The sequence below is a fragment of the Ovis canadensis genome, chromosome 1 (assembly GCF_042477335.2).
Source record: "Ovis canadensis isolate MfBH-ARS-UI-01 breed Bighorn chromosome 1, ARS-UI_OviCan_v2, whole genome shotgun sequence".
Classification (NCBI taxonomy): domain Eukaryota; kingdom Metazoa; phylum Chordata; class Mammalia; order Artiodactyla; family Bovidae; genus Ovis; species Ovis canadensis.
Genome location: NC_091245.1, coordinates 258,740,657 through 258,762,711, shown reverse-complemented (window position 1 = coordinate 258,762,711; position 22,055 = coordinate 258,740,657). Strand labels below are relative to the sequence as shown.

At 38.0% G+C, this 22,055-nt stretch overlaps 1 long non-coding RNA gene across 2 annotated transcripts; it reads left to right on the top strand.

Annotated features, from left to right (window-relative positions):
- The first annotated feature begins 8,388 nt into the window (after positions 1 to 8,388).
- On the top strand, positions 8,389 to 18,188 carry LOC138426727 (uncharacterized). Of its 2 annotated transcripts, none has more exons than XR_011251725.1 (4): positions 8,389 to 8,788; positions 9,642 to 9,745; positions 14,529 to 14,613; positions 16,834 to 18,188. It is a non-coding gene; the product is annotated as an uncharacterized lncRNA (long non-coding RNA). The 2 variants fall into 2 exon arrangements; XR_011251728.1 differs by having other exon boundaries at positions 8,481 to 8,788; positions 14,491 to 14,613.
- Positions 18,189 to 22,055: the final 3,867 nt, after the last annotated feature.

Sequence of the window (22,055 nt, the reverse complement as noted above, 5' to 3'; positions counted from 1 at the left end):
CCATGAAATGTTCTCAGATTTTTGGGGGGAGGGCAAGAAAATGATTTCTTTATACTAGAATTGTGCTTGTGAAAATTTAGTATTTATTAAATTATATGTATTTTAAAGACCTCTGCAAGACTAAGTCAACTTCCCTGTCTATTCTTTGATTATTTTACCCAAGAGTCAACTCACTTAAAGTGAATTTAAGCAATACATCTGTCTGAAGGGAGTCTTTGAGTGGTGATCATATGTGTGCAAAGAAAGCATCAGTATGTGCAGTATCAAGGACTTACATAATGAAAATAAAGAAGAAAGAATGAGTTTGCGCATTTTAAAAGTATATTCATGCATTTAAAATTCATAATTTCAGGTGGAATTAAACTCCTGATCTGATTAATTGAAAAATATCAAAATTACTGTAAAAATCTAATCCTACTATCGTTCCTCAGTCAATTTGTTGAAAGTGTGATTTACATTTACTTAAGTGAGTTTCTTACCAGAGATTTTACCATTTCTGTTATTACCATGATTCCAGCCTACGGTGGAATAAACATTGTATAGGAATCCAAGTTATATACTGTGAAGTACAGTTTGGTGTTTGGACCTCTGCTTCTGCCTGTGAAAGAGTAACCGGTACAGAATTGGCTCCTCTTCCATAAACAATTAAAAAATTGGGGAAAAACATGTTGCACAAATGTTTTTAATACTGGACAATAATAGTGCAGGACTATATGATCCTTGAAAGAGAGCAAAGAAAAGTGGTGTGCACAGTGATGGCCTTAGTCTTTGCCTAGAGGAAATTTCCAGATGACAGCAAAGGGAGGAGGAACCCACAAGAGCCCATCACGTTTGAGTTGAGGAACAAAGATAGGAGTTTGGGGAAGCCAAAGGCTTCCCTGGTGGCTCAGAGGTTAAAGTGTCTGCCTCCAATGTGGGAGACCCGGGTTCAATCCCTGGGTCCGGAAGATCCCCTGGAGAAGGAAATGGCAATCCACTCCAGTATTCTTGCCTGGAGAATCCCATGGACGGAGAAGCCTAGTAGGTTACAGTCCACGGGGTCGCAAAGAGTCAGACACGACTGAGCGACTTCACCATCACCATCACCAAAGTGACTGGAACTTGATTGGCATACAGCAGAGATACGTACTGGAATCTGCTTGAAACGCTTGGCCAAATACTCATCTGCCTATGTGTAAAATGAGACTGAAGTCTGTCAGGCTAGGCAGAGAATGACTGTGAGAGATCTAGAAGCTGAACAATGCCCAGGGCTCCCATAAGACCAGGAATCAACTACGGTCCTGCCAACCAGTGTAAAGAGACCTCACTGAACACCTAAGCTTTTCACTGAAGGCAGCTAGGGTGAAATAGCTGTAGATTAAGGCCTGCTCCATAACTGTCCTTACTGAGAGTGACGCTAGCCCTAGTGGGATAAACCAGATTTGCAAGTCACCTGCTTGACTGGCCTCTAAAATAAACCTCAATATTCGCTAAAGGAATACAAGAAAATCTCAACAGGATGGCATGCATGATATCTAGATGTGGCATGGAAAGATTGTTAGATGTGTAAAGAAGCTCAAAATGTGACCCAGAGTCATCAAAAAATCAACCAATGGAAACACACCTAGAAACCACGGAGATGACTGTATTCAATCAATGACCTTTACACAGTTGTAATAAACAGGCCTAAGGATTTAAATGAAAGCTTGAAGGAGAATTTCCTGCCCTCTAATGGTTAGCACTCTGCCCTTTCACTGCCAAGGGCCCAGGTTTGCTCCCTGATCGGGGAACTAAGATCTTACAAGTCACACAGCCAAAAATAAATAAATGAATAAGTAAATAAATAAATGAACACAGCAAAGAAAAACCTGTTAGATTTTTAAAAGAACTAGTGAAAAATATACAATGGCAAAGTTTGTGTTTTGAGGAATTTGTTTCATCTAAATACAATTTAGACACTATTTTTGCCATAAAATTGTTCAAAATATTGTCTTATTCTTTTAGTATCTGTGAGATGTCTAGTGATATCTCTTCTTCCATTTTCCTACTAGTAATTTGTATTTTCTCTCTTTTTCCTTGACCCATGTAGCTATAGCATTATCAATATTCTTGAACTTCTCAAAAATTAATTTTTTATAAATTTTCACTACTATTTTTTAATCTCAGTTTCTGTTCTTAGCCTTCCTTCTACTTATTTTTCATTTATTTTTCCTTTTTCTCTTAGATTTTAAGGTGCAGGCTTAGATCAATGTTTAGAACATTTTATTTTTCTAATACAGGTACTTAAAATTATAAATTTCCATCCAAGCACTACTTTAGCTGCATCCTTAAATTTTGATATGTTTATTCTCATTATCACTGAGGTAAATTTTTTCTAGTTTTTCAAAGATTACTTCTTTGATCTGTTGATTATTTAAAAGCTATTTTTAATTTCCAAATATTTGGCAATTTTCCAGATATGCTTTTGTAATTTATTTCTGTGTTCCAGGTATACTTTTTTTTTTAATAGATATTCTTAATTGTTTGGTATAGTTCTATAATATGTAGTATAGTATTATAAGTAGCAGTTAGGTCAAGTTGGTTCAAGTTATTATTCAAATTGTTTGCCTTGATTCATTTCCTACCAACTTTTTGCATTAGCTACTGGGAGAAGACAATTAAACTCTCCAACAAAAAGTATGAATTTTCTCATTTCTCCATCCAGTTTGATCAGATTTTGCTTTGTATATCTGGAGGTTTTGTTAGGTACATACACATTTAGGATGTTAGGCTTTCTTGATGAATTGACTCTGTTACCATTATGAGATGTCCCTAGTTGACCAGTAACACTTTTTCTATTTAAGTTTATTAATTGGATATTAATATGACTCTTTCTTCTGATGGTTTCTTCTTGGTTTATTTTATTACATTCTTTTACTCTTAATCCATGTTTCTTTCTATTAAGGAGGGCTTCTTATAAAGAACATATAGCTGTTTTTTTCTTCATTCAGTGTGACATTCTTTTTTCTTTTAAAGGAAGTGTTTAGTTCATTTGTATATAACATAGTTGTTGATATTTGTTTTCTGTCTCATCTGTTCTTTGTTCCTTATTTCCTCTTTTCTGCCTTCTATTGGATTCATTGAATAATTTTTAGTATTTCACTTTATCTTCTCTATTAGTTTATTATTCTTTATTGGCTTATTATTATTTTATTTCTTTGTTATTCTATAATAATAACTATTACTTTATAAATAAAAAGATATTTTAAATATCTTCTTGAAAGTTTGTAATATACGTATTTATCTTAAGACTGGCATCAAATAACTTTATACCACTTTGTGGATAACTTATTGGGTTGGCCAAAAAGTTCATTTAGGTTTCCTGTAACATCTTATTTTTGGCCAACCCAGTAAGATCCTGCAATAGTGCAGCTCTACCTTCACCAGTGGAGTGTGGATACACTTTTAACAACCAGATATTCAAGGTAAAAAGGGCCCAGATTGTTATTATTTGCCAGTTTCACAGAGCGCATTCTCTTGCCATGGATGATTTCAAACTATCAAAGTAATGTCAGAGATGAGAAGAGATACACAGTCAGCCTTTGCAAGCCAGCACAAGCTAGCTGCACTACCTCCCTGACTTCCTTGTTTTATTTTTTGTGCTTTTATTATCAGACATTTCACTCCTACATATGTTAGAAACTCCACAATAAAATATATACAAAATAATGAAAGTGATATTTTTACATCAAGCTGTCAGTTACCTTTTAATGATATTTAAAAATGAATTTGAAATAGCTCTAGCTGCTATTTCAAATCCTAAAAGATGATGCTGTTAAAATGCTGCACTTAATATGCCAGCAAATTTGGGAAACTCAGCAGGGGCCACAGGACTGGAAAAGGTTAGTTTTCATTGCAGTCCCAAAGAGGGGCAATGCCAAAGAATGTTCAAACTTCTGCACAGTAGCACTCATTTCACATGCTAGCAAGGTAATGCTCAAAATCCTCCAAGCGAGACATCAACAGTACGTGAACTGAGAACTCCCAGATGTACAAGCTGGATTTAGAAAAAGCAGAGGAACCAGAGATGGAATTGCCAACATCCATTGGATCATAGAAAAAGCAAGAGAATTCCGGAAAAATATCTGCTCCATTGACTATGCTAAAGCCTTTGACTGTGTGGATCATGACAAACTGTTGAAAATTCTTGAAGAAATAGGAATATGAGACCACCTTACCTGTCTCCTGAGAAACCTGTACACAAGTCAAGAAGCAACAGTTAGAACTGGACATGGAGCAATCAGTCTAACAATGGTTAGACTGGTTCAGAATTCAGAAAGGAGTACATCAAAGTTGTATACTGTCACCCTGCTTATTTAACTTATACGCAGAGTACATCATGCAAAATGCCAAACTGGATGAAGCACAAGCCGAAATCAAGATTTCTGGGAGAAATATCAATAGCCTCAGATATGCAGATGACACCACCCTTATTGCAGAAAGTAAAGAGGAATTAAAGAGACTCTTGATGAAGGTAAAAGAGGCTTAAAACTCAACATGCAAAAAACTAAGATCATGGCATCCAGTCCCATCACTTCACAGCAAATAGATGAGGAAACAATGGAAACAGCAAAAGATTTTATTTTCTTGGGCTCTAAAATCTCTGCAGATGGTGACTGCAGCCATGAAATTAAAAGACGCTTGCTCTTTGGAAGAAAAGCTATGACAAACCTACATAGTGTATTAAAAAGCAGAGACATTACTTTGCCAACAAAGGTCCATATAGTCAAAGCTATGGTTTTTCCAGTAGTCATTTATGGGTGTGAGAGTTGGACCATAAAGAAGGCTGAGCACCGAAGAATTGATGCTTTCAAACTGTGGTGTTGGAGAAGACTCTTGAGAGTCCCTTGGACTGCAAGGAGATCAAACCAGTTAATCCTAAAGGAAATCAATCCTAAATATTCACTGGAAGGACTGATAGTGAAGTTGAAGCTCCAGGACTTTGGCCACCTAATGTGAAGAGTGGACTCATTGGAAAAGGCCCTGATGCTGGGAACGATAAAAGGCAGGAGGAGAAGGGAACAACAGAGGATGAGATTGTTGGAATGGTATCGTCAACTCGATGGACATGAGTTTGAGCAACCTCCGGGAGATGGTGAAGGACAGGGAAAGCCTCGCATGTTGCAGTCCATAGCATTGCAAAGAGTCTAACATGACTTAGCTACTGAACAACAACAGAAAATGAAAAAAATCTTTAATATTTACCCACATCTTTACTGTTTCTGGCTCTCTCCATACTTTGTGTAGCTTGGAGATTTTAGATATTTTGTGGATACATCTTTCTGGCTTGCTTTATTGTCTGTAGATATGTTATTTTTCATCTTATTTAATTTTTGGTAATAACTTTATATAGTATTTGACCATGATACTTTCTGTTATTCAGTTTTAGGTGAAATTTGCTTTCCTGAGCTTTTAGAATAAGGCTATTTTCAAGAAAGCATTTCTTACTTTACAGAGCTCCATCTTCGGTTGTTTTGTGCATTATTCAAAAACATAGTTCCGTGCTTTCTTGGGTTTCTTGGTTTTATGTCTTTGTCCACTTTTGGTCTAGACCTTCTTTTTACTTCCTCCTTGTTTTCCTTTTCCTATACAAATTTGATTCCACTCTCAGTGGTCTCTTGCTCCAGACAGCTCTAGGTCATTTTGTCCTACTTGATTGGGAAAGGTATTTTCACACCTGGTCCTAGGTTATCTCCTTGCAAGATATCCCTAGGAAGCCACAGGCATGCTTATCCTTTACACTGGGGCTTTTATCCTTTACACAGTGACTATGGCCTCTGACTGGCTTGAGTTTCTACCATCAGTTTCCCCCACCAGGAGAGCCACCCATGCAGTCTTCAGTGGAATAGACCTGAGGCAGAAGCCTGAAGATTCTGGTCCAACAGGGACCTCTCCCTGATCGGGAAAGAGCTATCAAGTACCTTATCACTTGGAAAGAAAACCAGAGCAGATTATGAATGTTTAGTATTTCAACATGTTTGAGGTACTAATGGACCCTTTTGAGGATTAATAAAGTCCTGGGACTCTCACCCTAGTAACACACACACACACACACACCTTGGTGCGTAATTTTTGTATATTTATACCTCCAGTCCAGTGATTCTTCCACAACCTCACACCACCTTCCCCTAGGGTGTTTAGAGTTAATAGGGATAAAGGCTACTTAATCTGCTTTCAGGCTGATGCTATCCTGTGGGGTTAATAAGTCTTGTTGCACAAGTTGCATATATTTATGTTAAAGGAACATTTATCTGTGGAACATTTATGACAATTAAAAGAGGAAGATAATTCAACTGTAGATACCAACAGTTGACACCAATTTCTACAAATCTGTAAAGATCAGAGGTTTACTTTGGGACAGCTGAGAAACAAGGTGGACTTTGCCATCTTCTTCCCATGCAGAGCAGGAACATCAAACAATGGCATTTGCTGTCCGGGCAGTAGAGGAAATCTGCTGTTTGTTTTGCCCCAGGAGCACCAGACTTTGCCCAGCTTCACCAGCCACTGCTCATGGCCCATTTGAAGGTCTTGGGACTTGGCTTCTCTTGGTGAATGAGAATGGGAAGTGAAATCCCTAAATGACTTAGAAAACATTATGAATAACAACTTTCCAGAAAGCATGTCACAGGCTGGTGGGGATAGCTCAGGATATTGAGTCTAAAGTTCTGGTTTCCGGCTTTGTCTGCCTTGCTGGGTACCCTACCAGTTATGTCCTCTGGCTGGGCCTCAGTTTTTCTCTCTATAAAACAAGATCATTGTACTGGATGGTCTTATAGAATATGTTTTGCTGAAGAGTCCATTAACAATGAAAGGTGCCATAAAGAAATTATGGTAAGTCACTTCATTAATTCACTGAATGTATTATTAGTACCTAGTCTATGTTACAAAGAAGGCAATGGCAACCCACTCCAGTACTCTTGCCTGGAAAATCCCGTGGATGGAGGAGCCTGGGAGGCTGCAGTCCATGGGGTTGCAAAGAGTCGGACACGACTGAGCGACTTCACTTTGACTTTTCACTTTCATGCATTGGAGAAGGAAATGGCAACCCACTCCAGTGTTCTTGCCTGGAGAATCCCAGGGACAGGGGAGCCTGGTGGGCTGCCGTCTATGGGGTCGCACAGAGTCGGACACAACTGAAGCGACTTAGCAGCAGCAGTCTATGCTGAGTGTTCTGTAATAATGATAGCATTGCCATTTATTGGTGACTGCTACATGTCAGGCAGGACTTGTACCTTAATAGCACTGTAAGTAATCTTCAAAATGACCCAAGAATGTAGGTGATCATATTTTTATTATTAAGGAGAAAACAGATGCTAGGAATAGATAAGTAACCTGTGCAGCATCATGTATTTTCTAAGGGGCCTGTGATTCAAAACCAGGAGTCCCTGACTCCAATTTCATATCCATTTTGTTCCACAGATTGCACATAATACCCAGCATCTGTCCTCAATAATGGACAAGTGAATAAAAAGTGTGCATACGTAACTAGCATAAGGAGAAAAAGGTTTGCAGCATCTGTTTGCTATATTCTTTATAATACATTGTCTAGGATTTACTGGTCGGTATTCTTTCAGGGCTCCCTGATGTGGTATGACTTGAGGAGCTGGGGTCACAGCACTGTGCAAACAGAAATTGAAGGGGAAGATATTGGTCATGACAAAAATAAAAATAAGGAAAATAATGTGATGGGTACTGTAGTAGATGATTTACCTTAATTGCTAATTTACTTCTCATAATAACCCTACAAAAGTGAATATTATTATTCTCATTTTCTAGGTAAGGAACTGAGGCAATGAGAGTTAGATTAACTTGCCTAACTCACTAAACAACTGAAAGTCTATTCGGTAGAATAGAAGTGAAAGTGCAGAAGCAAATGATCAAACCACACTAGTTAGGGAGAACCAGGGTCTCATTCCCTTCTTGTCCCAATCTTTGCAGTTGTGATCATTTCTCATGTTGACTTAATCCTACTGCTATCACCACGACATTCCTATTTAGCACTGGGCAGATGATTTCCAAATTCAAATCTGGGAATTAACTCCACTTCTGGGAGCAGATTCTTCTGTCTGAAATTCTTCCTTTATTTAAAAATCCAGACTCCTTGATACCCTGGTGTTCTGTCCCACTGTATACTGAACTCTCAGGATTTCCCAGGCTTCCTTTCCCCTCCATATTATCCCACTGAGTGGTCTAGGAGAAGTCAATTGTCGGAGTCACCTCTGGACAGTTCCACCCTGGGACAGATCCTGCCTGTTTCACAGTTTTGCCTGAAATCAGCCCTATCGTGGAATTCTAAACTGCGTCCTGCCCCTAACGTCTAACTGCTTTCCCATCTTGGGCAAATCTGTCCGAGTTCTCTGCAAAGAGTACACCAGAGAAGACCAACTTTTCCTGCATGCCTGCCTTTGATCAGGGACTTTTGTCCCTTTGCCTATGACCAGAGTCCACTCAGTTCCAGGGTCAGTGGCCTGTGCATCTATTGGCCTAGAGGTCAGATTGGCCAGGTTAGGTTGAACATTATACTGATAAGGAAAAGGTTTTCTTAGGAGATTTTTTGCTTGCAGAATGGATATCTTTGACTTTTGAAGCAAGGAGAAACATCTGCTAGACTCTCCCAATACTCTATAGAAGAATGATTGGGTTGAGGAGAAAGAGTCCAGAGCTTTGTTTAATGGTGAAAAGTGCTGACTATCTCTGTTCAGTTATTCCTCATTCCACACATGATCCTTCATTCTGCCCTTCACAGAATACTGTTTAACTATGGAGACAGGTAAAAAGGGTAAAAAGGTTCCTCTTCCTTTTACTTTTCTCTACTTTTCTCTTTCTCTTCTCTTTTTGTTCTTTGTTTTTTTCAGTTATAAATATTTGTTCTCATTCATTTCATTTCCTTGAGTGTGTCGGGGGGAGTGAAGCCTGAGAGACTGGGTCAAAGAGGCAGTTGGAGGATCAGGAGATTGATAATATATACGGGAAGGGAACAAGGGCTACAAATATTGAGAATATTTAGGTCAAGGAGAAGGGAATTACAAATATGCGGAGGGAGAAAACTAAGACTTGCGGTAGCATCAACTTGAATTGCAGGAATCAGTGTGAACTCATGGTTGGAGAGAGAGAGAGAGAAATGAATGTAGATGTGTGTTCGTATGGAGATCCATATCTATACCTAAGATATATCTATATATGTCTGTTGAAAGACCCTATTATCAGTTTCTCTCCCAAGCAGTTCCCATACCTAGCACCCACATTTTGCTTCCTAAATACCATTCTATACTACAATGATAAAGTTTCTTAGAGAAATGAGATGAAACAGAGAGTCTAGAACTGGTATAGGGAAAGTGTGAGATAGGGCTGAATGTCATATTCTGCCAAAAAGTGAAGTGCTTGAAAAATTATAAGGCTTGTAAAAAATACACAGGAGTAAGCTTGAAGGTCCACAACCGTCTGATCATCCAAATAAATGAGGAGTAGAGTTCTGGCAAGATGGCAGAGTATAAAACACCAAAAATCAGTCTTCCTACTCAAACAACAATGGCACTAGTAGAATTGTTTGGCTTAAGCATTTTTGGAGGCTTCCAACTTCTAGGGGAAGGTTTAAAGGGTAAATTGTTATTAATTTTGGTCAGTTTCAGTTCTTAGCAATGGCTACCTATCTCCATCCCCACTGCCCCGCATCGGACAGCTGTGCATGTATTCCAGGAGCAGCTTGCACATAGCTTGTGGAATCAAGGTGAGCAATAAGGACTCTGTTATGAAATATTTAGAATCTAATGTTAGGGTCATTGATAGTTGCTTACGAACATGGAGGGGCAGGTACAGAGGAGGGATGTCATTGTTATTGTATTTTACCTCTTTGTTGCAAGACCCTCCTCCACTGAGTGACTTCCAGAGAATTTCAAGGGCCAATATAAATGGCAATCCACTCCAGTACTATTGCCTGGAAAATCCCATGGACAGGGGAGCCTGGTAGGCTACAGTCCATGGGGTTGCAAAAAGTCGGACACGACTGAGCAACTTCACGTTCACATTCATAATTTTACCTGGGCTTTCCAGGTGGTTTAGTGGTAAAGAATCCACTAGCAATGCAGGAGACTTGAATTCAATCTCTGGGTTAGGAAAATCCCCTGGAGAAGGAAATGGCAACCCACTCCAGTATTCTTGCCTGGGAAATGCCATGGACAGAGGAGCCTAGTGGGTTATAGTCCATGAGGTCACAAAAATGTTGGACATCACTTAGAGACTAAACAACAACAACAATCTTTTTATCACACTTTTTCACTTTTCTCCCTTTCTCCCTTTTGAGAGTGAGGCATTTAAGACTTAAAAAGCAACTTTATAGTCAGAGAAAATTAAGAAGTCATTGTGCATACACAGGGAAAGATGTGGGATCAAAAATACCTGAAAAGACCTTAACTTTGTACTTCTGATTGATTCTTGGCACAGAGCTAGTACACAGCCATTTAAAAGCAAAACAAAACAAAACAAAACTGCAAACCCCAATGAAGAAGGAGAATCTGATTTCCAGAGTTAATATATTGTTAAATTCAAATGTCTCATTTTCAACAACAACAAAAACACAAGACATGCAAAGAAACATTCAAAGGGGGGAAAAAATCAACAAAAAAGGTCCCTGAAAAAGACCTGATGGTGGATGTACTAGACAAAAACTTTAAAATGGCTGCTTTAAAAATGCTCAAAGAACTAAAAGGAGATGTAGAGGAAGTTTTTTTTTTTTATAAAAGAAGATGTATAAACAAAGTGGAAATATCAAGAAAGAGATAGAAAACCTCAAAAGAAACTTAGAATTTCTGAAGTTAAAAGTATAATAACTGAAATAAAATTCACTAGAAGAATTCAAAGCATATTTGAAAAGGGAGAAGAATCAGTGAACTGAAATTGAGTCTGAGGAACAAAGGAAAAAATATAGAGGAAAAGTGAACGAAGAATAAGGAAACTGTGGGTCATCATAATGCAGAATAACATATACCTTATGGGAGTCCCAGAGGAGAAGAGAAAGGAGCAGAGAGAATATTTGAAAACATGGTCAAAAATCTCCCAGATTTGATGAGAGATATGAACATAAATCCAAGAATCTCAAGGAACACCAACTAGGGTGACCTCAGGACTCACAGTGAGACAAAACCAAAGTATCAAAAGCCAGAGACAGTAAGATAATCCTGAATGCAGCAAGAGGGAAGAAGTTCTTGACATACAAGCAATCTTTGACAAGATTATTAACAAATTCCTCCTCAAAAGCTTTGGAGGTCAGAAGGCAGTGGGCTGAAATATTTAAGGTGCTAAAGGGCAAAGCACGATCAACCAAGAATCCTGTATCCAGCAAAATTGTCTTTCAAAAGTGAGGGAGAAATTAAGATAGTCTCAGAGAAACAAAAGCTAGGGACGATTGTTACCACTAGATCTGTTCTACGAAATATAGTAAAGGTGATCCTGCAGGTTAAAATCAAAGGACACCAGACAATAACTTGAAGCCTTATGCAGAAATAAAGGTCACATTAAAAGAAGATACAGAGTGATTATAGAAGCTAATATTATTGTAACAACGGTGTGCAATCCCCTATTTTGTTTTCTGTAGGTACAAGGCCAGGTGGCTTTAGTGGTAAAGAACCTGCCCGCCAGTGTAGGAGACTGAGGAGATGCAAGTTTGATCCCTAAGTCAGCAAGATCCCCTGTAGGAGGGCATGACCACCTACTCCAGTATTCTTGCCTGGTGAATCCCACGGACAGAGGAGTCTGACAGACCTCAGGCCATCACACAGAGCCAGGCATAGCTGAAGTGACTTAGCACACATGCAAGGCAAAATCAATTATTAGTCTATGTTTTCAAACACAGTGTATAAAGATGTGATTTTGTGAAATAAACTATTGGAAGAGTAGGGAATGGAGCTGTAAAGGAGCAGTGTTTGCATGTTACTTCAGTTCAGTTCAGTTCAGTCGCTCAGTCGTGTCTGACTCTTCGTGACCCCATGAATTGCAGCACACCAGGCCTCCCTGTCCATCACCAACTCCCAGAGTTCACCCAAACCCATGTCCCTTGGGTCGGTGATGCCATCCAACCATCTCATCCTCTGTCGTCCCCTTCTCCTCCTGCCCTCAATCTTTCCCAGCATCAGGGTCTTTGCAAATGAGTCAGCTCTTCGCATCAAGTGGCCAAAGTACTGGAGTTTCAGCTTCAGCATCAGTCCCGCCAATGAACACCCAGGACTGATCTCCTTTAGGATGGACTGGTTGGATCTCCTTAAGATGATATAAATTCAAATTAGAGTGGTATAAGTTAAATTATATAATCTATAGTAACCACAAGGTAAATAGCTATAGGAAACACACAAAAGGAAATGAGAAGGAAATGAAAATATTTCACTACTAAAAAAAATCAACTAAACACAGGAGAAGACAGTAATGCTGAAAATGAGGAACAAAAAAACTATATGGTTTGCAGCAAACAAGTAGTAATATGACAGAAGTCCCTCCTTATCAGTAATTACTTTCAATAAAAACAGATTAAACTTTCCAACAAAAAGACAGAAATTAGTAGAATGGGGAAAAAAGATCTAATAATACATTGTCTAGAATGGATTTGCTTTGATCCAAAGACACAGATAGATTGAATATAAAGTGATGGACATGAGTCTGAGTAAGCTCTGGGAATTGGTGATGGATAGGGAAGCTTGGCGTGCTGCAGTCCACAGGGTTATAAAGAGTCAGAAATGACTGAGCGACTGAACTGAAAGTGAACTGAATGCATTGGAAAACTACTATTAACAAACCAGAATATTTTAAGTGGTGAGAATGTGGATAAATCAAAACCCTGTTGGTTGGAATGTAAAGTAGTGCAGCCATTGTGGAAAATAGTAAGCAAATTTCTCAAAAAATTTTGATATAGGGTTACCATATAATCCAGAAATTTCACTTCAGAGTATATACCCATAAGAATTGAAAGCAAGGTCTCATAGAGATATTTATACACTCATGGTTTATAGAAGTATTCTTTGCAATAGCTAAAGTGTGGAAGAAACCCAAGTGTCCATTGCTTGATGAATGGAGAAGCAAATATGATATATACACACAATGGAATATTTTTCAGCCTTAAAAGAAGGAAAGTATTGACATATACTACAGCATGGATGAAGCAAAAGGCAAATATTATATGATTCTGCTTAAACGAAGTATTTAGTGTAGTCAAAATCATGGAGATAGAAAGTAAAGAGGTGGTTGCCAGGGGCTGGAAGTAGGGAAAAATGAGGAATTATTGGTTACTTGGTATAGTTTTAATTTTGCCAGATGAAGAGTTCTAGAGATGAATGGTGGTGGCAGTCTGCACAGCAGTATGGATGTACTTAATACCACTGAATTGTACATTTTAAAATGGCCAAGATGATAAATGTTATGGTACGTGTTTCTTAACCACAATAAAAAATGGGAGAAGGGATGATAGAAATGTATTATAACCCACTGAATATAAAAGAAACCCCTAAGCCCATGCTGATAAAAACAAGCAAATAGAGAAAGAGAAATACTTGTTTACTTTAGAATGTCAGTCGATAAATGTATAAGGAATGATATACTCAGAAAATCACTATTTGACAATGAATATAGTAATAATTGATTCAGGCAAGAATCATCAATGGATACTAAAACTGGAGGATGAAAGTTTGATGAGGAAGAAAAGTAGTCTCAAAGTATCTCCTCACAAACTGCTCATTAATTACAAAGGAAAATTTACAGTGTAGAAACCTGCCAGACAGCACCTTAACCAAGCAAATACAGTTAACAGAAATGATAATGGGACATATTACTATTGGCTTCCTTCTAGTGCAATTCTCTGAGAAGCCAGCATCACTTCTGTGATGTTGCTGCAAAAATCATGAATGAAATCATGAAGCAATTTCAGACAGACCCAAATTGAGGGACTTTCTGTAAAATGCTATTAAATGCAAAATAACATGTTAAATCACATAAGCCAAATTCAGAATATTGGAGATACCAAAGAACAAAAGATGCCGTTTCTTCAAGTAACTAGCATAAAAGGTAAAAGAAAAGAGTAGAAGAGTTTTAAGATATATAACCAATTCAAACCCTGGGTCTTATTTTAAGTTCTAATTTGAAAAAGGTAACTTAAAAATTTTTTGACAACCAGGGAAATTGGCATATTCCCTGGGAATTAGATGATAATATGGAATAATTAATCTTTTGACAGATGTGATAAACATTTTGGTTATATGTTAAAATTTCTTTAGTTGTTAGAGACACACATTTTGTGGGTGAAATAATGCAATGTCTGCTGTTCTAGAAAAAAGGTGGGAAGTGGGAGGATAGATGAAATAATATTGGCAAAATGTTGACAGTTGTTGAAGTTGGATAAGGGGTTATTGTTATTTAATCGCTCAGACATGTCCAACTCTTGGCGACCCTATAGACTGTAACCCACCAGGCTCCTTTGTCTATGGGATTTCCCAGGCAAGAATACTGGAGTGGGCTACCATTTCCTTCTCCAGGGGATCTTTCCAACCCAGGGATTGAACCTGCATCTCCTGCATTGCCAGAGAATTCTTTACTGCTGAACCACCAAGGAAGCCCCAGGTAAGGTGTGCATGGGAGTTTATTACATCATTTTCTATGTATATTTGAAAATTTCCTATGTCTATGTAAAAGAAGGAGGAGAAAGAGGAGAAGAATCTGAAATACATCCTAAACCATAACTAGTAAAGAATTTAATTTGCTTCTGTTTTGCCACTTCATTTATTTTTTAATTGAAAGATAATTGCTTAACAGAATTTTGTTGATTTCTGTCAAACATCAACAAGAATCAGTCATAGGTACACCCATGTCTCCTCCCTCCTAAACCTCTCTCCCATCTCTCTCTCCATCGCACCCCTCTAGATTGTCACAGAGTCCCTGTTTGAGTTCCCTGAGTCATACAGCAAATTCCCATTGGCTATCTATTTTACATACGGTATTGAAAGTTTCCATGTTACTCTCTCCATACATCTCATCCTCTCCTTCCTCTCCTTCCCCCACATCCATAGGTCTGTTCTGCATGTCTGTTTCTCCATTGCTGCCCTGCAAATAAATTTATCAGTACCATCTTTCTAGATTCCAATATATGCATTAGTATATGATATTTATATTTCTCTTTCTGACTTACTTCACTCTGTATAGTAGGCTCTAGGTTTATCCACCTCATTAGAACTGACTCAAATGCATTCCTTTTTATGACTGAGCAATATTCCATTGTATATATGTACCACAGCTTCTTTACCCAGTCATCTGTCAATGGACATCTAGGTTGCTTCCATGTTCTAGCTATTGTAAGCAGTGCTGAAATGAACACTGGGGTCCAGTTCAGTTCATTTGCTCAGTTGTGTCTGACTCTTTGTGACCCCATGGACTGCAGCAGGCCAGGCTTCCCTGTCTTTCACCAACTCCTGGAGCTTGCTCAAACTCATGTCCATTGAGTAGGTGATGCCATCCAACCATCTCATCCTCTGTCATCCCCTTCTCTTCCTGCCTTCAATCTTTCCCAGAATCAGGGTCTTTTCCATTGAGTCACTTCTTCTCATCAGGAGGCCAAAGTATTGGAGTTTTAACTTCACTATCAGTCCTTCCAGTGAATATTCAGGGTTGATTTCCTTTAGGATTGACTGGTTTGATCTCCTTGCAGCCCAAGGGACTCTCAAAAATCTTCTCCAACATCACAGTTCAAAAGCATCGATTCTTTGGTGCTCGGCTTTCTTTATAGTCCAACTCTCACATCCATAAATGACCGCTGGGAAAACCATAACTTCAACTAGATGGACCTTTGTCAGCAAAGTAATCTCTCTGCTTTTTAATATGTTGTCTAGGTTGGTCATAGCTTTTCTTCCAAAGAGTAAGCATCTTTTAATTTCATGGCTGCAGTCACCATCTGCAGTGATTTTGGAGCCTTGAAAAATAGTCTCTCACTGTTTTCATTGTTTCCCCATCTATTTGCCATGAAGTGATGGGACCAGATGCGATGATCTTAGTTTTCTGAATGTTGAGTTTTAAGCTAACTTTTTCGCTCTCCTCTTTCACTTTCATCAAGAAAGTTCTTTGCTTTCTGCCATTAGGGTGGTGTCATCTGCGTATCTGAGGTTATTGATATTTCTCCTGGCAATCTTGATTCCAGCTTGTGCATCATCCAGTCTGGCATTTCACATCATGTACTCTGCATATAAGTTAATGTGTCTTTTTCAATTTTGGTTTCCTCAGGGTATATGCCTAGGAGTGGGATTGCTAGGTCATATGGTGGTTTTATTCATAGTTTTTTTATTCCTAATGTTTTAAGGAATCTCCATACTATCTTCCATAGTGGCTGTATCAATTTACATTCCCACCAGCAATGCCAGAGGGTTTCCTTTTCTCCACATCCTCTGCAACATTGATTGTAGACTTTTTGGCGATGGCCATTCTGACTGGTGTGAGGTGGTATCTCATTGTAGTTTTGATTTGCATTTTTAAAATAATGAGTAATGTTGAGCATCTTTTCATTGTTTGTTAGCCATCTGTATGACTTCTTTGGAGAAATGTCTGTTTAAGTCTTTTTCCCACTCTTTGATTGGGTTGTTTGTTTTTCTGTTATTGAGTTGTATGAGCTGCTTGTATGTTTTGGAAATTAATTCTTTGTCAGTTGTTTCCTTTGCTATTATTTTCTCCCATTCTGATGGTGTCTTTGTAGACAAACTACAAACTACTTGTGTGTAGTTTCTTTGCTGTGCTAAAGCTTTTAAGTTTATTCAGGTCACACTTGTTTAATTTTTGTTTTTATTTCCATTACTATAGGAGATGGGAAGTGCCGGGGGCCAGCGTGAGGAACTCCGCCCATGGTGAAGGTCATGAGGAAGGAGGCTTGGCATACGCAAAGGCGTGATCAAGCCTCAGGAAACCGCCTGTTCCCGAGCATCTAACCCCAAAACCAGAGTCTGTTTTATGCTCTCACTTACAACTCTGACTTTACGAGGGGCTCTCCCCCATAACCGTTTCTCTCGGAGAAGGAGTAAACGTGCAGCTCCAAGGCAATAAAAATTCTTGGGCGTGACTAGAGTGTTTTCAGCTTACGGACTGCTCTGAAGGTTATCTAGCCCGCCTGTATAGGTTAGTCCTGCCACATGTGATTGTTTACAGCCTCCCAATCTGAGAGGCACGAGATGTTTTGGGGAGTTAGAAATTATTAGTATAATGGGTTGGTTAGGAATTATATTGGTGAAGGGTTTTTTCATTTGTTGTGTCAATAATTGCTGCTAATTCCCTGCTCTGGGTGGGACAAGTATGTCTCAGGTCAAACCTTTCTGCGGACAGACTAGCTTGTGTGACAGGATTATCCATACTCCTGCCACATGATTGTTTACTACCTCTTAACCATAAACAGCACAGAGAGTTTTGGATTATTTTGAGAGTCTTAATTAGCATAGGGCTTTTTCTTCTTGTTGAGTCAATGATTGCCGACAGGCCTCCATATCCTTAGGCACCTGGGAATATATTAATCAATGTATTTGGAATATAGCAAAGGAAATATAGTAGTTTTTGATGTTAGCAATACTACACTTTTTGAGTTAATGGATTTTCTCTTTTGTAATAGATCACTGTACTTTGTTATAAATCACTGTGTCCTTGTTATGTAAAAATGTAACTTTATCACTATCTTAAGACTAAATAGATCTTAAGGGGAACATTGGTGAAAGGATTTTCATTTGTTGGGCTGATGTTTGCTGTTAAATCTCCATGTTCCCTACCCTTATAATGAATATAACTAACATATAGGAGAAATAAGTATTAACCCTTAAGACTAATCATGTTAACCTTGGGTTAAATAAATTCCTTTCTTGATTGTAACTCACTACACCCTCACCCTATAGGAATGCAACTGTATTTGGAGGGTGGTTCCTGGTTTAAGAGAAAACACCCTTGGAAAAAATAAGATTTTGGGTTACCAGAAAGAAAGGATCATAAAATGTCAGCAGGTCTCACTCATGGCTAGAAGATGATGTACCTTTTTTATACATTTATGTGAAGCACCTGATTTTGATAAAGGTCAGGACTGCTGACTCCCGCGTGACTCTGTATTCATCCCTATTTGTAACAAAAGGTATATAAGCAAACCCAAAAATAAAGAAATCGGATCAGTTTCCGGAAAGACTGATTCCCCCATGTCGCTTCTTTCTTGCTCCCGTTTTTCTGGCTGAATTCCCATCTGGAGCATGGATGCTATTCCACGTAATCCAAGTTATTCAGCCTCTTTTTCTCCACTAATCTTCCTACTACACTATCCATTTCTAATCTCTCTATATCTGTGATTAAATATGTATTTTTCCAAAGATGCTGACTCCGTCCCCACCTTCGAATCACCCTGGATCCACTGGGGCTGGAACCCGGCAAGTGGCGCCCGAACAGGAGGTGGGTCACAGACTTTCTTGCTTTGATTTATGTCATCGAATGTTCTGCCTATGTTTTCCTCTAAGAGTTTTATTTTCCATTTTGAGTTTACCTTTGTGTATGGCATTAGGAAGTATTCTACTTTCATTCTTTTGTATGTAGCTGTCCAGTTTTCCCAGCACCATTTATTGAAGAGGCTATTTTTGCCCCATTGTGTATTCTTGCCTGCTTTGTCAAAAATAAAGTGCAAGGGTTTATCTCTGGGCTCCCTGTCTTGTTCCTTTGGTCTATATTTCTTTTTTGTGTGTGTCAGTACCATACTGTCTCGATGACTGTAGCTTTGTAGTATTGTCTGAACTCAGTAAGGTTGATTCCACCAGCTCCAGTGTTCTTTCTCAAGACTCCTTTAACTGTTCAGGGTCTTTTGGGTTTTAACTGTTTTTGGTCTTTTGAATTGTGAATTTTTTTTGTTCTAGTTCTGTAAAAAATCCATTAGTAATTTGATAGGGATCACATTGAATCTGTAGATTGCATTTGGTAGTATAATCATTTTCAAAATATTGATTCTTCCTACCCAGGAACATGGAATATCTCTCCATCTGCTTATGTTATCTTCGATTTCTTTCATAAGTGTCCTATAGTCTTCTGTGTACAGTTCTTTTGCCTCCTTAGATAAGTTTATTCCTAGATATTTTATTCTTTTTGTTGCAATGGTGAATGGGATTGATTCCTTAATTTCTCTTTCTTATTTTTCATTGTTCGTATATAGGAATGTAAGTGATTTCTGTGTGTTGACCTTGTATCCCATGACTTTACTGAACTCACTGATTAGCTCTAGTAATTTTTTGATACCTTCTTTTGCTTTTTCTATGGATAGTATCATATGACCTGCAAACAGTGAGAGTTTTACTTCTTTTCCAATTTGGATTCCTTTTATTTGTTTTTCTTCTCTAAATGTCATAGCTAGGACTTCCAAAACTATGCTGAATAACAGTGTGAGAGTGGTCACTCTTGTCTCATTCCTGATCTTAGAGGAAATGCTTTTATTTTTTACCATTGAGAATAATGTTTGCTGTGGGCTTGTCATATATGGCCTTTACTATGTTGAAGTAGGTTCCTTCTATGTCCACTTTTTGAAGCATTTATATCATAAATGGGTGCTGAAGGTTTTTGCATCTATTGAGATGATCATATGACTTTTATCTTTCAGTTTAATGTGGTCTATCATATTGATTGATTTGCATATATTGAAAAAATCCTTGTATCCCTGGAATAAATCCCACTTGATCATGGTGTGTGAGCTTTTTAATGTGTTGTTGAATTCTGTTTCCTAAAATTTTGTTGAGGATTTTTGCATCTATGTTCATCAGTGATATTGACTTGTGATTTTCTTTTTTTGTGTTGTCTTTGCCTGTTTGGTATCAGGGTGATTGTGACCTTGTAGAATATGAACTAGTATAGATGTATGTTTACAAATACTTATTTAGTGGACTGTATATATTTTTCACTCATACTACTAGTCCAGTATCAAGTTATAGAAAGCACATAGGTAATTTTATTGATAATGAACACCTGAATTATATAGACATGACAATTATATTTCAGATGTCACTACTTAGAATTGGCATAAAAATTTAGAAATATCAAATACATTCTGTTCTAATTTTGGAATGCTACAACTTGCACAATCAACCAAATGTCTCTTTAAGGTCTTTTGTATTTCTTTATAAACTTTAGAATTATGTTGTCAATTTCCACCAAAAAGTATAAAAAAACTTCTTGGGAGTTGGGTTGGGAGTGCATTGAACCTAAATATTGTAATCTGAGAAGAACTGAAATCTTTGTAATATTGGGTCACCACTACATTTTCTGGGTATAGCCCTTCATTAACTCAGAGTTTCTTTAATTTTTCTCATCAATATTTTATAGTTTGGTGTGTAAAAAATTTAGACATCTTTTGATGGATTTATTCTTGGACATTTGTAGTTCTTATACTTTTTTTTCATATGAATTAAATACTTTATTACTGCTGTTTCACAGAGGTTTAAACTGGGACCCAGAGAGAGTAACTTGTCAGAAATGCACATTTAGTAAATGGTAGTCAGGCCTTCCAGAGAGCAATCTGTGTTTTCGGCCATTACTTTGCACTGCCTCAGAGGTCTCACGTGTAAACATGATGCAGATAAAGTCTCCAAAAAAAATATTTTAAAAGTTGTCCATTTCTGTGAAGCTCAAGAAAATCCAATGTTTCTCTAAATGCCTAAATTGCTGCTTAAATCACAAGTTCCTTTTGGGGAATAAAAAGCATGCAATTTTTTGAAAACTAGGCTCCTCTTTCCATGGGATTCTCCAGGCAAGAATACTGGAGTGGGTTGCCATTTCCTTCTCCAGGGGATCTTCCCAATCCAGGGATTGAACCCGGGTCTCCCACATTGGAGGCAGACGCTTTAACCTCTGAGCCACCAGGGAAGCCCAAGAAGAAACCATATTGCAAATTAATTCTCAGATTGGAAGCAGACTCTGCTGGAAACAGAAGTGAGTGGAAGCTGTGTTTCCTTAGAGACCCAGTCACATCCAACTCAGCAGTGATCACATGACATGTAGCCACAGTGATGTGGCTACATCACTAAAATGAGGCTCAGCAAATGCTTGGTTTGGCTCGATCATCTTTGTAGCCCTGTGAGGTTGATGCCATTAGCAGTTCCTCATCATCATTCCCTGTCTCTACGTGAAGAAACTCAGGTTTACAGAGAGAGTTAATAGATGGTAAAGTAGGCTTCATTATGCTATTTTAAATAGCATTTCTTAAAAATTTCTGAATACAGAAATATAGTTGATTTTGCATATTTATCTTGTATCCAGAAACACTGCCTAACTCAATTACATTTCTAATATTTGATCTAGTTTTTTTAGACTTTTATGTATTTTCAATCATTTCATTTGTGAAAATAACAGTTTTATTTTTTCCTTTTCAATTCTTTTACATACTGTATCTTTTTCATACCTGAGCAGACTGTCAGGTAGGAGTGGAGTAAAAATGTTGAATAGAATGATAATAGTAGACCTTCTGATCTTTTTCTTGACCTCAAAGGGAAAGTTTTTATGCACATTTCACCACTGAATATGACAATTTCATATATGTTTCTTATATATTTTTTATATATTTCTTTTATTCATATTTCACACACACATACATACTCTATCAGATTAAGCATATGTCTTAGAAAAATTTGCTAAGAGGGTTTTAAAATGAGTGGTTGTTGGATTTTACCAAATGCTGTTCCTCTACCTACTGACGATCATACAATTTTTCTTCTTTATGCTGTTATTGTGATCAGTTACACTGATTGATTTTTTTTTTAAAGACAACTGCATTGCTGGAATAAACTCAACTTGGTAATGATTTAGTATCCCTTTTTCCCTGGTGGCTCAGACAGTAAAGCATCTGCGTACAATGCGGGAGACCCGGGTTCAATCCCTGGGTTGGGAAGATCTCCTGGAGAAGGAAATGGCAACCCATTCCAGTATTCTTGCCTGGAAAATCCCAAGGACAGAGGAACCTTGTAGGCTATAGTCCATGGGGTTGCAAAGAGTTGGACACAACTGAGCAACCTCACTTTTTTAGATGTTGC